This window comes from Chroicocephalus ridibundus, chromosome 4 (assembly GCF_963924245.1).
Source record: "Chroicocephalus ridibundus chromosome 4, bChrRid1.1, whole genome shotgun sequence".
NCBI lineage: Eukaryota > Metazoa > Chordata > Aves > Charadriiformes > Laridae > Chroicocephalus > Chroicocephalus ridibundus.
Genome location: NC_086287.1, coordinates 79172478 through 79189000, shown reverse-complemented (window position 1 = coordinate 79189000; position 16523 = coordinate 79172478). Strand labels below are relative to the sequence as shown.

At 36.7% G+C, this 16523-nt stretch overlaps 1 long non-coding RNA gene across 12 annotated transcripts in view; it reads right to left on the bottom strand.

The window, feature by feature from the left end:
• LOC134515420 (uncharacterized) overlaps positions 1 to 16523 on the bottom strand; it is a 229911-nt gene that overhangs the window by 93439 nt on the left and 119949 nt on the right. For 10 of the 12 annotated variants that reach the window (XR_010070993.1, XR_010070987.1, XR_010070986.1 and 7 more), the window contains 2 exons: positions 15751 to 15865; positions 13926 to 13961 (listed from right to left, as the gene is read on the bottom strand). This is a non-coding gene — a long non-coding RNA (uncharacterized LOC134515420). The remainder of the gene's footprint in view (positions 1 to 13925; positions 13962 to 15750; positions 15866 to 16523) is intronic. The other 2 variants (XR_010070988.1, XR_010070991.1) reach the window with 1 other exon arrangement.

Here is a 16523-nt window from a genome sequence, read left to right as displayed (position 1 = left end):
AAGGAGTAGATTATGGTATCTAGAGAAGCTCAGGGTAACTCCATTCAACAGTCACTCTCATAGCTGGTAAGCTGCATGGGGAACTTGGTAGTGGCACAGAAATCTCCTTTTGGACACAGGGCAATCAAAGCTATTCACAGCGTTCACCAATACTATGCAAAACCAGGGTCTGTGCTGCCTACAGAGCAGTGGCCCGTGAGGCTGTTCGTGGGTTGGGCTACAATCCAGATTGTATAGGCATGCCCAGGCTAATTTTAAACTGGACAGTTTGGTGATTTCTGGCACTGTCGCTGGAGCTGCACACACTTCAGCGTGGGTTAACCCAGCCCCTCCAGAAGACTGTGCTGTTTGCTCTTCTCTCATCACTTTGGCAACCTTGTCCAGGCGCACAAGTGGAGTTTAAAGTTCTGCAACAGAGAGTTCGCTGTGTAAAGGCATTAGCTCTAAAGCCCCAGTGAGAGCTGCACCCAGCTCCTTCTGCAGAAGATAATCTGTCTTTATGCCTTACCCTTTTTGGTTTCTGGTCTAACGTCTAACGTCTAAGCAGCAGCACCTGCACGTACTATTTTTGCCCTGTCTTATTGCAGCTGGATTACAGCTGTGAGGTTTATTCAGGTGAGGTTTATTCAAGTTGGATGCTGAGGCTACATTTGACTGACAGTAGACCAGAGTCCATGGACTTTATAAACAAAAATGTAAAAACCAGCCCCAACCAACTGCATACTTCTTCACCCTGTACAATATGCACGGCTGTTTGTGGTGCCAAGTTCAATAGCTTAAATGTTGTGTCATCACTAAAAATAATATAACTGAGCATGGTCAGTAACTGCAGGCTGACCTTCAGCCTTAGCTTTGCTTAATATTGTAGCTTTATGTTTTCCCCCAATTTGTTCAGAACTCAATGTACCATGGATTATTAATCTATAACTAAACATTGTCCTTGGTGTTCATCTAGATGACGATATTTGGAACCAATGCAGATCTATTATCTTTTCTTTGAATTTTGCAAGCATGTTCATTACAGGCCTTTATTATTCCTACAATTTCAGTGAAAACTGTACAAGAAAAAAAAGGTAATTGTTTATTTAGTATCATTGTTTTAAATCACATCTCACCTATGATGCACTTTAAGATCGGTGAACAGGTTGTCCTTAAAAATTAACAAAATCAAATACCCATCCTACCACCATGCCCTTATTATTCCTGCCAAGCTCCATATTAGTTTTCAGTGTGAATAAAGAAGAGAACATCTTTACACATGGCAAACGTAAGAAGGTAATAATAAATAGTAAATTTGACATGAGTTAGGAAGGTATGTGAAAAAAAAAAAAATCCGTGAAAAAAACCCCCTCAAACTTCCTGAAGCTGTAAGAAAAACAGAGTTTGTGATGGACATGGCAGAAATCAGAGAAAACTACACAAAGTGTGTCTGAATGTATCACTACAATGTTTGAGTATCATCTTCAGTATAGAATAATCAAAACCAAAACATATACACTAAGGAAGAACTGAAATTATATAATGATGGTTTACCTCTAAGTATTTAATCTTTAATAAGTGGCTTCCTATTTAAGTAATGAGAGCATTTAGTCTCCTCACTTAACTAGAATGAGAGCCTACTCCTCAAGGCAAATGCTTAGAGATAACTAAAACCAGTCTGAAACTTAACAGGTGTTACTTCTGCTACTTGAAGTGCAACTATTTCAAAAAAACATTTATTCTTTTTTATTATAAAAATACCAAGAAATATTTTCAGGAACAAACCAGTCTTTGTTTTGACTCAAACCAATCTATATGGCTTAACTGGATGTTTATGCTAGAATATGGAAAGCAAATAGAAGCAGGTAATTTCTGTTGTTTACAAATCCCAAGAGAATGAAAACAAGTCTCCTCAGACTATCAAGAGCACTACATGGTTTTGCTTTACTGTTAACATACAAGTATGATTTTCCCAAAGCTGTCTTAAAAAAAAAAAAGTGTATTTCCAGATGATATTTCCTTGTTAGAAAAACACGTATATAAAGCTAGTGAGAAGGGCTGATTGATTTTTTCGAGTAATAAAACCACATAGTAGCAATATGACACTGGATTATTGGGATATTTCTTCAAAGCTGCACTTACTATGGTGCCACAAAACAGATAGCATAAAGAAAGCAACATTTTAAAAAAATTAATCCACTTATCAGCATCTGGAAACATGAAACATAAAACAAAGACCAAAAGAATCCTAACTCCCAACTTGCCTTTCCTTCCTCTGTCTCTGCCATGGACAGTGACTCACGTGTGCAGATACCATGCCAGAAAGCCTCTATCACTTATGGTCCCTGTCTGGAGGTCTAGTAAAACACACAAATCTTTGAATGTATGAGCTCCTTGAGGGAGACGCATGGCAATATCCTCACTCCTGTATTTTTTCATTGTTACTGAACAGACCAGATTTCATGCCTGCTTCCTATATGATCTGAGCACCACAGAGAAAAAACTGACTGTTAGGAAATATATTTCTGTGTATTCCAGAAACCAACAGTGCTTTTGTACCCAAGTAGCTGACATAGCTACTCACACAAGAAATATCCAAATACATGAATTTAAAGAGGGACGGGAAGAGGGAAACCATAGTTGCAGAAGCATAATGTTCAGAAATCTCAAGTGAGTGTGTACCTTTGAATTAACATTGTTGAGACAACCAGGCCTGCAGAGAGATGCAGGCCTGGTTGGGGAGAGACCAGCTCTACCATAAAATGACATTCACATGTTGCTTACTCTGAATAAAATAACATAAGTAATGCTTGTCTTCAGGACAGAGTGACCCTTGCTATCTACTCTATCATGCACACACTTACATTGCAGACTACTACTTACTGACACCGTCCAAGCACCCATGGTATCATAGCAGCCTAAGCAGAACATGCATTATATAGACTCAGAGGGTGGAAATATCAATATCATAAACACCGTAACTTCAAACTGCAAGAAATGATAGAAGGCCAGATTCATCCCTAAAGCTCTACTGAGGCAAATTCACCAGTGGTGTGACTTCAGGCCCAACCTCAAATCTGAATGTGTGAATTACATCTTTGGCACTCTCAACTAACAGACGCAGGCAAAACTCGGGGATCTTCAGCTACTGTTCAGATGATTAGATTCATTTTCATTGCTTTTTGATGACTGACTTACAACAAGTGAGGATGCAGAGTACATGAGGCATTCAAAGAGGAGGTCTTGGGGAAAGGCAAAATACTCGATTGCTTAGCACATTTTATAGATAGGTCTGGAATACAGGATGTGGACATTGCAAGAGGCAAACAATGAGGTGACTGGCAGCAAAGAACTCTGAGCTGGAGCATATGTGAAGGTAAAACAGAATCGAAATAGTGAACCATCTGCTTTCTAATGAGAACAGCTCTACTTGTCAGCAAGATCCAGAAAAAATGATTTCTTAGTTGGAGTGTATAACCGAGGGAAGTAGCTTTTTTGCTATATGAGGTAATACACTCAAATGATGTATGACTTAGATAATAGTGTGGGTTAATGATCTTCAGCTGGATCAGGGAGTAAAACAAAGTAATTTCATAATACAGAACATGATGGATTAAATCATGTTAATACTGGGTATATACATTAAAGAAAATTATCTTTCTGGCATACTAAATGGCAAAATAAAAAGCACTTTTAGTAAGTTATATGATTAATTAGTCTGCCCTTTTATTTATGTACCATGATAAAGTAAAATGTACTACTTCTGGTTACCTCCCAGGCAATTATTCTCAAAGTTATATTGAATACACCAGCTTCATTGTATTGCACCAGTCCATCAGGAACTGCAAAGTAGGTCCCTGTCTTTGTTTTAAGTCAGGGGTTTTCTTTTTTCTCTCCCTTTCCTGTTCTCCTTGCTAGAGGTTATTGGGGTTTTGTTTTGTAGATTTTTTAACTCACCGAAACAGGACTTTGAACACAGTATGTTGATATAATGAAATAGTGTAAACATTGCTTTGTCTTGAGTACTGTTAATTAGACAGAATGCAAAAAAATTACAATGAGTGGAAAGTTATAGCTCGGATGTAATTCAAGCAATTATTTAAATATGAGAATGCAAATGCTTCAAAGTCCATCCCAATTCTGAGCTTTTTCATTTCCTGCCTTCACAACTTAGCTGCGTATTTTGCAAATTTCCATGAGATTTCCAAAGGTTTAATCACATCCAGAGTATTTTAGAAAGAAGCTGGAAATGGATTTTCAAAGGAGATTTCAAATTAAAGTAAAAATCTCAAATTTCAGAAATAATGGTTCTTACAGAGGGAAGAATATTATTTTTGAGAACCAGGTCTCATTTTACAGTCTTTTCAGAAGTTATGCAAATGATGTAAGACACAGAAGTTTCCTCTACTACCAAATTTACCTGAAAGGAAGAAAAGCTATTGTTAGCACTGAATTTACTTCTTTCTTAACATCTTTTGAGCCTGTAGAAAGTGGTAAAATGCAGGAGTTAATGAAAAGTCCATTTCAATGATCTTTAAAAAAACAAAACAAAACAAAAGATTTAGCAAGCTGGGGGTGTTTTTCTGTTCTATTAGGCATTCACATAGTTCCTCTTCAAGCTGGATTGCCTTAGACAGATGGACTGGACAACAGGGAAAATCTGAAAGACCAGACCTGGACAGTTTTCTAATGCTAAATTCAGAATTCAGGGGGAAAGTGTCTTTGACAGAGAGAAACGTGTTTCTGCAAGGGGCCCAGCACTTACATGGACTTATTCTGTTTCACAGACTTGCACTGAAAAGTGACTTCTGATTCTAAAACACTAGGCTGAAGGAAATTACTTTAAAAAAAGAACTAGCTAAGAACAACTACCTTTTTTTTTTATTTTTTTAAGCTAGTGCCAGACATCTGTCTACTACTGCAAGTGCTTTGAATTTCTGCATTAAATACTCCTGATGTTCTAATTCTTGATTCTCTCACACAGAGTCTACCCGCTGATACAGAGTCAGTATTTGCTGACTAATCTTTTGTTTGAAACATCACTAACGCCTTCTTCCGACTCTGGGTTTTTTCCCACTGCAATATGAAATTAATTAAATCATGGTAAATATGAATACGTATATTTTCAGTATTTATTCCATCTGTGTATTTTGCCTTTATGTGCTAGCAAAGAAAATGCTCTGTCACCCAGCTCTACTAAGGCACTTTCTACATCATCTATATTTCAGTGTGTGTGACTGCAGTAAGGGTGTTCTTTTCTCCTATAGCGGTGTCCTATGTTTAATTCTCATCACCATTCGAGGTGTACTGTGCAGTTTGCAGCCCTCTCAAATTTCTGTTTAGTGTGGAAAAAGGCACATAAATTTTCCTCTGTCGAAGGCATCATGTTAATATCACCCTTCTCGATGATCAATGCTTCCCAAAATTATTCTGTACATCTTTTCTAAATGTTCCTTATTATTCTAAGGAGGATCATAAAGGCATTAACTAAGACAACTTTTGCACACTACTCAGCAGTATCACATCTGTACTACTTTTTGAAGGGAGCACGTTTATGATAAATATTTGCTTTATTTCAACAATTTATTCCAATAAAGCCGATAGCTGTTAATGGTTGTTTATATTATGTATTTCTAAGCAGCTTTTCAGCCTAGAAATACTACATAGATACTGCCTAGAAATTCCAAATAGATACTGAAATTATAAATAGAAAGAACCCGACCACATATTTACAACTAGTAAATAAACTTTAAAACAGATTTTTTTAAGGCATGTGAATTATTAGTTGCTGGTGAGACTGCTGTGTGAATATAGAAAATGGGTGAAATGTATCACAGAAAAACAGCGTATAAGCACAGCTCTTTCAAAGCGTTGGTCTAAAATAACATTCAATTATTGCTACATTTTAAACTTTGAAGGATATAACACCATGTAAAAGTGTGACTTTAAAATTAGTGTTTGCAAGTGCCTGTGATTTAGGTGAGGGGTTTTAGCAAGCAGCAGGTTTTAAAACTAAAATTACATTAATTTATCTGCTGCAATAAAATTAGCTAGATTAGTTATTGTTCAAACTGATTTGTTACACAAAAGAACAGCTTTTATATTACAACAAAAAAAATTAAAAAAAAATCTGAGAGAAGTGCTTGTGCTCTTGTACTCCATTACTGTTGGCACGACTCAACTAGAAATGCAAGATATGTATAAAGAGTAATTTTGTCTCATTAAATGACAACACTAGTGGTTCCTCTTCATCTCCTTAATTCATTTCTTATAGTTTTTCTTGTCACATGCTCTTGTTTTATGGCTTACTAACTTGCAAGTTATTGTCGTAATTTATGGTCAAAATTGAGTGGTAGCAAATCACAGAATATTTTCATTGATTACCCTAAATTGTCTAATCTCCTGTATGTTTTTAGGACTTGATTGGGTGGTATTTACTGATTGCCTTCATCTAATTTAAAAATCAATCAATAGCAACAATGAGAGGTGGTGGATAAATCGAGTCTAATGCAGCATAACTGCAGCAAATATCCATCAAAGGCTCATTCTCAATCAAATTTGTGGGAAGTTTTAATACATAAACCAAAACGTCTAAAAGCCTTACTTCTAGAGCACATCATTTTAAAATTGTGCTCTGCAATGTGACATCTTATTGCTCTTATGCTGTCTATTTAGGGCGGTTTTCCACTGCTAAAATGAACATATTTCACTACAATAAAACTGTAGCAAACAAGAAAAAAAATGTCATCAGCTTTGGTTTAAAGGCACTTTGTTCCATCTTCCTCAATATTATCTGTATATAATAATGGAAATTAACATAACATCAGTTTTTCATATAAACTGTGTGCATTTTCCCCGAGATAAACATTCTAATAGGTGTCTTGATGGGAAATATGTTTTCTACATTGAGAAATCAATTCATTAAAGTTGTTCCTTACATCATTCTTTTTTTAAAGCATAATTTATTTCCTAAAGTTTTGGATAGCAAATATGAAAGAAACTGTCCGGAAGGCAGCAGTATTCTCATTGCTTGACACTATCAGGGCAAAGACACTTCGTGCAGCAAAGAAGGACAGAGAGTCCTTCTTTTCTTTTCCAAGTGATGGCAGTACAAATGAAAAATGCTTCTTTCTGATTTGTCATGAGAAAATGTGACACAAAAAAACCACTTTATTTTTGAACTAGGTGCGAACCTCCAGTTTACATTAACTCAAAACAGGTTTTCTGTAGGCACATAGAGGTAAACAGTTATGTAAACTGAGGTCAGAACTATGCCGTCATTTACGAATGGATGAGGAGCTAGTTCAATAGCCTGGAAAAACAAATTAAAACTGGCCTCTATTCTTGAAAGAATTTTAATCCATATGCAAAAAGAAGTATTTAGTATAAGAATTTACTCAGTAAATATTCAATATAGATAGCTAAGGAGATTTAGCTTTTATTTCTTGACTACATGGGACATATGATGCTATATACTTTTTGGGCAATAGAAGGTCTTGTCTTGTGCCAGTGAAGGAAAGAATCTTGGGTGTTTGGGGCTTTTCTGCATTTTTGCATTAATTTGATTTTAATTTGAGTCAAGGTTGCCCATTAGTAGATAAACATTCTTTTTCACTGCATTTCAATTCGAGCATATAAGATAATGAGTGCAGCCAGGGAACAAATTCTGAAGTGTTACGTAAGAAGACAGAACTGAATTTCACCAAAGATGTCCATTAAGCAGAACTTTGAAAGAAAAAGCACATATCCATTCCTAAATATTGAAAAAGGACAAGGGTTCTCAATTAATCAGAACCCAAACACTGAAGCTGCACACATCAAGACCTGGAAATTCTTTGCTTTGTGTTAACTTTACAGCTGACCACTCTCTCCGAGACAGGTATCAACACACGTGATTCTCAATTTTTGCATAATCCAGATGAAAAAAACAGCAAGGAGCTTTATCATCCTGCTATCACAGTCATATTTTCTTTCAAGTGCTAAATGTCTCTCATATTTGTAAGGATTGTTCTTATTAATATTATTTTCTTTCCCGTCTACAATTTGGATTTTGCCTGGGATTAAAAGAACAATGGGACAGTGCTGAGGTGTCAAAGCAGGGACTTTCCTCTCAAGTCTGCTACACTTTCTAACCAAAAGAGGGAAGGGTAAGGCATCTTATGGTTTTCGCTCTTGAGAAAACAAGGTCTAAGAGCTTTGGATGGTTCTGAATTCAACCAGAAGAAAATTCCATGTTTTGGCACTTATCTAAAGAAAGTACAAGTTACCTGTCTACAATCCACCACTACTAGAAACAAAACTGCGGATATGTACCAGACAGGGCAACCACCACCGCTCTGGAAAATAATTCTTCTGTTCCAATCAATTTTAAAGTATCCTTTGCTGCTAAACACTCTTGAAAAATCTCTGGCCCAAGCAACAGATCACAGCACATATTACAAATATAAAAGACAACCACCAAAGAGAACCCTACCAGCAGTCCGCTGTTTATTAAAATTCTGACATTCTGAGATATCTTCTTGCCAAGGGCCCTCTTACAATGACATCTGTACACTTGTCATTACATCGCAGTTCACATTACTTACATAAACATGCCACAGGGAAACCATGACTGATATAATTTTTATAAGATTGAAAGGTAGCCGTTGTGATCATTAAAACAAACCTGAGAGAGCCTTCCTGATGATGGAATAGATTCAGTTACTTCTTCCTTCTTTGTGGGTCATTAGTTAAAAAGGGGAAGGTGGGGGAGGAGGGAGAGAAGGCCATATACTGCAGGTGTTTTATCCTTTGTAAGGAGACTGCACTGAGACAAATGATTCTAGCTGGCATTTTGTACACACCGGAGATTGCTTATCGATCCAGATCAGAATATTCAGGCTGGCCCCGGGGAAAAGGCAGAGTATTTTCTGAGGGAGTTAATAACCTGGCAGCTGAGCTGTCTTGTCCAATTCACTGAACCTAGGGCTCTAATCAGGCCAGAGTTTCTTATTTTGAGAAATCTTGCCATATGTGTCTGCTAGCTGCCTTCCACTCTATTGGACCAGTGACAGTGATTGAAATGACAGCCTATAGATAGCGCCTAATCAAATTGTTTATTATCAGCCTAAATCAATATGTATAGATTGTGGAAACATCACTGTCATGCCATGGAAAAGTCATACTAATACTACATGCTCCAGGTGTAATTCTAAAATGTATTTTTCCATCCTAAATTACATCTGAATTTAACACAGTAAAGGAAATTATAATGGTGTATGAGACAGTAAAAAATATAAGTTTACTCATTTCAATAAAACAATATTAAGGATTAATGTTAAAATACTGTGTTGTGCACCACTTAAATAAGTTAGCATGTTCTCTGTACAGAAGAGGGGCAATAGAGTTGTGGGAAAGGAAAACGAGATTGAAAAGAGAAGTGTTTTGCCTTTTGTATAGGTAGGGAAAAATCTCACAGAGATCTGTGTAAGCATATTCTGCAGCATAAATCAAATTCCAACACACTGAAAAAGCAAGTTTTGAGGCATCCAGACTACAGAAATGAAACATACAGTAGTGTGAATCCCTTCGGATTACACAAATATTCCTCCTAAAAGCCTTCCAAAGAGCTTGGACCTTGAAGTCTAACGATTTGATAGGGAGGCTAGTAGGGCAAACAACTTGCATTCTGAGTTTAGGAAAGAGAGACTGAGTGCAAGCATCTAAAATTTAACCCAAGAGTTGGTTTCATAAAAATATTTGTATCTTCTGAAGACTCTTGGACACTCTTTTTGCACAGAAAAGATATAAATGCATTATATGTAAAAAAGTAAAAAATATTTTATAATATTCAGTGATTCAGATTCTACAGGCTTAGTTAACTTCTCAACCAGAATCATGCAAGCACTGAAAAATGAGACGAAGAAGGGATATTCCTGAGGGCATGGCACTGGATGGAAGTCTCTCAGACTTGGGAGAGGACCAATAATCTTTTTGGCTCTGTGAAGCTCAGCTGAGCAGTACGCATGTAAAATTCTTCTCTAGTGTAATTGACCATTGAAATGGATAATTACTCGAGTGCTTGTGGCCCAACAAGAGTCAGCTGTGTGGTTTGTAACTTTTGAAGTAGGTCTACTGGCAGAATTTTGCACTACCTAATATGTCCTGTGGAATAATTTATTGCCTTGCTCGTCAGAAAAGAATTTTCAGAACTATTTTAAAGGACTCTGGCAAGGTAAAGGGGCCGTAACCTTAGACTAAATTATACTTTTTGCGCCGAAGAATGGTGTAAAGTAACCTTCAGGTTAATTAATCTTTGCAGTGCAATACATTCCTGTTTGAATATCATTTATGTTGTGTGATTATTGGGTCAAGTCAAACATATAACAACTTGTAGCATTACAGCATATGTGTTAATAAAAATAATATTGCCTTGTGGGTTGTACTGATTTAAAGAGGTATGTTTTTCCTTGGATAAAATGTACTTTTCTTACTGTGTGCATTCAAAGCTCTCCAAACAGCAATTATCTTTGGCTGACTGATTCTAGGAATTTTCCTATTACATTCAAAATAAGAATTTCTTCACTGCCATTTTAAGAAATGAACGTACTTATTCAGCAGAAAACTGTATCTTTAGGTATATGCTTAAGTACCTTCTGAGTCAGGAAAGAGGTTAAACAGATGCATATCCTTAAGTTCTAAACAATTTCAGTGGTACTTTGTCTTAAGTTTTGAACACACTTGCGGCATACTCACAGCAAAGCATACAATATGAATACAAGTGGCTGAGTTCGGCCTAAAGCTGGTACAAAACCAGATTTTAACATTACTTTTAAAGTGTTTTGACTAAAATCCTGCAAAGCACTTAAGTTTATGCACAGTGCTGATTTAACTATCTCAGTTTGTAGTTACACTGGTGCAATTTCCTAGCATAGATCCAGTTCTGCTAGTATTTATCTTGGCATAACGTAGCAAGACACTTTTACAGAAATGAATGCCACTGAAAGACATGGAAGGATAGGGCAAACGTGCAAGAGATAATACTAAAATTGAATAAACTGAAAATCCAACAGCTGAAGGGGCATAAGAAATGGAAAATATCTACTAAATGAAAATATTCTGTCAGCTTTCTTCAAAGGCACAGTGAAGCATTCTGAAATTTTAAAGTCACATATTCTCTCCCCCAGGGGTCTGCCCTGTTCTCTAAAGATGGAACACCTGCCTGGTGATGAATTTCATTTGCACGGTAAGAACAGTATCACTAGGTCCTCTGCCTTCTTTGACATGGCAGTTAGAATCCATGCAATGAATGAAGCCAGAAAAATTTCATGATTTTCAGCACAGTGGTTCAGCCATTGTAATTGAAGACTATTTTTGAAAACTGTATTTTCCTCCTTCAACAAAAATCTTTTGATAACGCTGGAAGAACATTATTCCCTTTTTCCCCATCCCATATCAGCGATGGACAGGCAGAATCCTGCCAAACACAATTTTCCCAGGAAGTGACTCACTAATTGTGTACCCTTTTCTGGGTCCGTGACTTGAGACTGCAGAGTTTGCTACTGAGCAGCACCACACTGAGCCATTAGGGCTCAAAATTAAATGGCACATGATGTCAATAGAGAGAATGCTAAATCACCTGCAAAATCAGAATGTTGGGGGGTTTTTTGAACTGGGAATTTGCTGTGAAATACGTATTACATTTTTGACTGGTACTCATTTCAAGTTAAAGATGATTTTGACCTTAATTCACGTGTGTAGTTTTGTGCTTGAGACATACCACTGTATCTAACACCACGGAAACAAATTCACTGCTGATCATGAAATACACCACCACTTGATCACGAGACTTCTGATCTACTCCAATATCTGACAAACACATTTGACCCATATTTCTCAAATATAGGTACTGAGATATTTTTATTATTCTGTGTGACTGTTGAAATGGTTGTCTTACCTTTTGCACCTTGAAGTCATTTATTACCTACTTACATTATTTGAAACTCTTTGTCAATCCTTTAAAACCTTCAACAGACCATTGGTGGCATTTCTCAGCACACTTTTGCCAATGTGTCTATTCACACATGAATTTGCTTCACAAATAATAGCTCCTTCCAGATACTGTAAGACCCATTGAGCTGGATATGCTCTAATTGTTGGGTTGAAACATGGAAACCTACTTTAGGTTCTGTATGGCATGCAGTAAAATCCCTGTTACAGTCTTTCACTCTGATAAGACTACATCATTTTTGTATCATTTTTTTTGCTTTTTGTTAAATCTTAATGCAGCCAAATGACTCAAGAGAAGAGAGTACACATTTTTTTTCCTTTTCAAGGGATCTTCAAGGGAAGAGTTTGACCACAAAGATGGGTGATAAAAATGAAAAAGAAAAATTACCTTATTATGTATTATTTACAATGCACAATAGACGTCAACAGCATCACCGTTATCCAGCTTTCCAACACTTGTGTCTCAGCTATGGGTATCGCATACTAATGGGAAAGATACCTAATAGCCTAGTACTACCTTGGGAAAGGCCTGTGTCTAAGACCCTCCTATAAAACTAGTAAAATTCTTATTTATACCACACTTAGTGTTTCTGTTATTCCATTTCCCTAGGTCCATTCATTTTCTTTTTGGTTATTTCTGTTATGGGCTGATTTGCTTTATCTTTGCGCTAAATGGGATGTAAAACTAAGCACTACTGATACAAGTTCTACAGGTTTATTTGTTGCTTTTTTTCACCTTGCTTCGTACAAACAGCAAACATATTAAGATATTAAAATATTCTATTTATTATTTTCAGTGATCTCTACTATGCCTTAAGTAATTGCTCTAATTTTCTACACAAAATAATACTGACAAAATCAAGAATAGAAGTTTAGCCTCTAGCAATCCACTATCAGTTTTCATGGATACCATAAAGAATTTAACAACTTCCCTTTTTGTCATATGAACCATATAGCCAGTCACTCTAAGATTAAGTAGACTGCTCCAATACCAAAAAACGAACCCCTATGTTGAACTACTACTGTTTTTTTTTCAGTTTCACTGTGATGTTGCTAACTAAATCCAGTAATGTCACAACAAAGCCTTACTTGTGCTTCAGCTCAGGAACTTTCAACCTAAATGTCAGAACTAAAAAATTACTATTCCAATAAGAAGGGACAATATAGTATAATATAGCCCCATGCCCCACAAAGCCTCTACACATAGTACTGTTTCACTTCAGATGCACAAATAATTGATGCACTGTACAAATCAGGCCTGCAAATAGGTTTGCCTTCCAAACTGTGCTTCAAACCTCATTACATTTAATAGTTCCGTACCAAAATGCCAAGTCCCTCAACAAATACTCTGGCCAGATTTACATACTTCAAAAAAATAGTACTGAAACAGAGAAACATGGAAGAGTGTAATATTAGAAAGTTCTAAATTCCAACTACACTTTAGCAGCAGAAAGGGGGGTTAATCAAGAACTGTGATGGTGAACTTTTGGAAGAAAGAGTTTAAGAAGTGATAGCCATTCCAACAGTGCTGTGTCATGCTGCTAGGCTTAATTGCACCACCTTGTCTCCATCAACTGGAAAAACACTTGCTGTGCTGTTTGCAGATAGTGCTGGCATCCATTCTTCTGCATATCCTGCATTCCCACTCTCTGTGTGGAGATACTTATAGCAGAGATGACATGTGAGCCCTTGACAGTCCAGATATACTTCCGGACAGCTAATCCTACTTTGCTTTAACACAAGATACAGTGGTAGTGACCACGCTGATCTAACACGTTAAGACAAATCTGTAGAAGGGTAAATCAGTATCAGTATCTTTATTTCGCACCAGAAGGAGGCGCGTACAAATTTAAAATTAAAACAGAAAACAACAAAAAAAAAAAAAAAAAAAAAAAAAACCAAAAACAAAAAAAAGAAAAAGAAAAAGAGAGACTTCTGAAATACTTTGTAAAGCTAACCTTGATAAACACTAAGGAGAAATCCAGAGATTTTGTCTGCAGAGAGAAAATTGTCTAAATTGTCTGGAAAAACTCATTGACCCAGTCAAACTGCGTGAAGCTTATGATCAAATACAGCCCCGGGCTCTCCAGCTTTATGTGCTTGTGCATCTTGCTCAGAACACATAGCCCAGTGAAAAAACCACTATTTTACTGTGATAAACACTACAACAGAATAGTGAGAGTTGCTCTTCTTTAGGTGGCTTGGAAACCTTACATTCAAGGTTTGTTAGGTGTAAATTTATAGACACCACATGCAAAGAATGTTAAGTTTTCATTATTCAATTATTTTAAGTAGAACGATGAGTACATCAATGGTACAGCAATACAAATTAATCAAAGAAGAAAAAGTTAAGTAATTAAAGCTGAGCAGTGAGAATGATGAATTCACAGGTAGACAAAACTTCTGCAACGCGTATTCAAGAGCCTGGGTAATTAGGTGTAGCTGTAGAAAGATTTTTAATGTGCCCTTTATTCTATATCTATGAAATCTACTTCACTGAGAAATCAAGTGCATTGTTTTTGTGGATCACTGTGGACAACTACAAAAAATTAGGGAGGAAAGACAGTCCTGTGATTGAGAGCATGGAACAGGAGATAAGAAGCCTCTTGAATCTCATGACTTCCTTTGTAGCTCTAGGCAAATGACTTAATTTCCCACCTGTACAGGAATTTGACAATCCTTCTGTCTGCTTATGTGGGCTAGGAGGACATATATGTTAAGAATGCTCAGATGGAGAGCATAGGAATGAGTAATAGTATCATTCCATGTATAAAACTACTGAACTCACTATAACACAAGTGTTCGATATAATCAAAGCTAGCACATACCCTGACCTCTGTCTCTACTATCATAAATATGTGTGTTTGCAAAATTCCTGCATATGCTTCCTTGCCATTATTAGGCAGAAACTTGTATTTTACTCACTAGACATTCTCAGGTGGTCTCACCTGTGGAAGCCCAACTAAGCTTGTACTCAGTTCTGCAAAGTGCTCAGTGTTGTCAGTGTTGGGTCTGTGTGAGAGGATCTGCATTTCTACAGCACCTCTGAATGTCAGGCAAAGGTTAAGTTTAACCTTGTGACATTAGTACCTCCTCCAGACAGTGTTTTAGATCATCTAGTTCAGGCCTCCATTCTGATTTGCTTTCACAACCCTCTTATATACCCCTTTTCTGTGTTGACTATAGCAAAGTCAGAATCACTAAGCCTAAATTATTCTTTTTGAACACTCCCAGGCCACTTCCAAAAATTGGCATCTAAATTTATACTAGCATAACTTCCAAGGTGGAGAGATGAAACTAACAAAATTAATCTGATGAAACTGTACTCCTTAAGTCACGATAGCTTGTTTGTTTTTTTAAAATCCAGATTCTGGTTTAGGTTTGGCAGCACATAATTTCTGGATAAGAAAAAGCCACCTTGTCTGCTTTGACAATAGCATAATAAATTATTAGCCTGCCATAACAACAGAATGGAGGAGAAGGGCATAGAACATCAGCTTGAATCAAAACATTGATGAGGCAACCTATTTAAAGTGATCTAATTCTTTATGTCTCTGAAAATATTTACTGCTCCTCCTCCCTCAGGCTTTGTCTTCCTGCAATGATTGCAAGTTTTTTCAGATAGAGATGCAGTCATTTCTGCTCTGACTCTGACCTGATCCTTAAAACTTGAAGTTTTACAAATATTTTGCTCAGTAAAGCACAGTGATCAAAGCTTCTTACTCTATCTAAAACTTTCATTCTATCGGTGTTTTATAGTGAAAAGTTATATAAGATCCTTACCTGAATGCATGTGGATTTGACTGGAACTTTCTCTCAGACCCTCTAAGGTGCCATTGTATGGATGGAAGATCAGTTTTATGTTTATCCTCTTGTTTCTCCGAAACTGCCAGTGAGCCTGTGAAACAAGGAGCATGCCAAGTAATTAGAAAACCAACCACTGCCAACTGTCTATTACCCTATGCCTTTTCTACAAGAAACAAAGCATATGCCATGCTGGCAGTACTTCAGACAGTTAATACAAAAAGCTCTCAAGGGTTTTCATCAGTCTTCAACTTAAATAACAAACACCATAGTTTATAATATGGTAGCTAGAGCTGGGCCCTATAAGGAGCACATAACCTTTGAGTACTTAGTATACAGCACTAACAATGAAAACCATAGTAGAACAGTTTTTCTTAGTCGGAAGACTTCTCTCTTTAGGCTGAAGCCCAGCCAGATTCCAATCCCATAAACTAGGGCTTCAATCTTCATAGAAAGTTGTATTTCTGTAACAAACGTATTAACAGGAGGAGACTTTTGCCTCCAGGCTCTCATTGTTAGATTACTCTTTACATTAGATTGTCACAGAAAAGACTTTTTACAAAGTAAAAGATCTGAAAGGTAACGTCAGAGGAAATGATAGTTAGTGACTGATAGGAATCCAGGAGAAAGTCCACAGGATATCATCTGGGAAAAAAGGTAGCAATATTTCATAAAAACTCTACAATGTGAAAAGAGGGAAAAGAGGATTCTCCTTATGAAAACTAAACAGTAGCAAACTCTTTAAGGGCTCA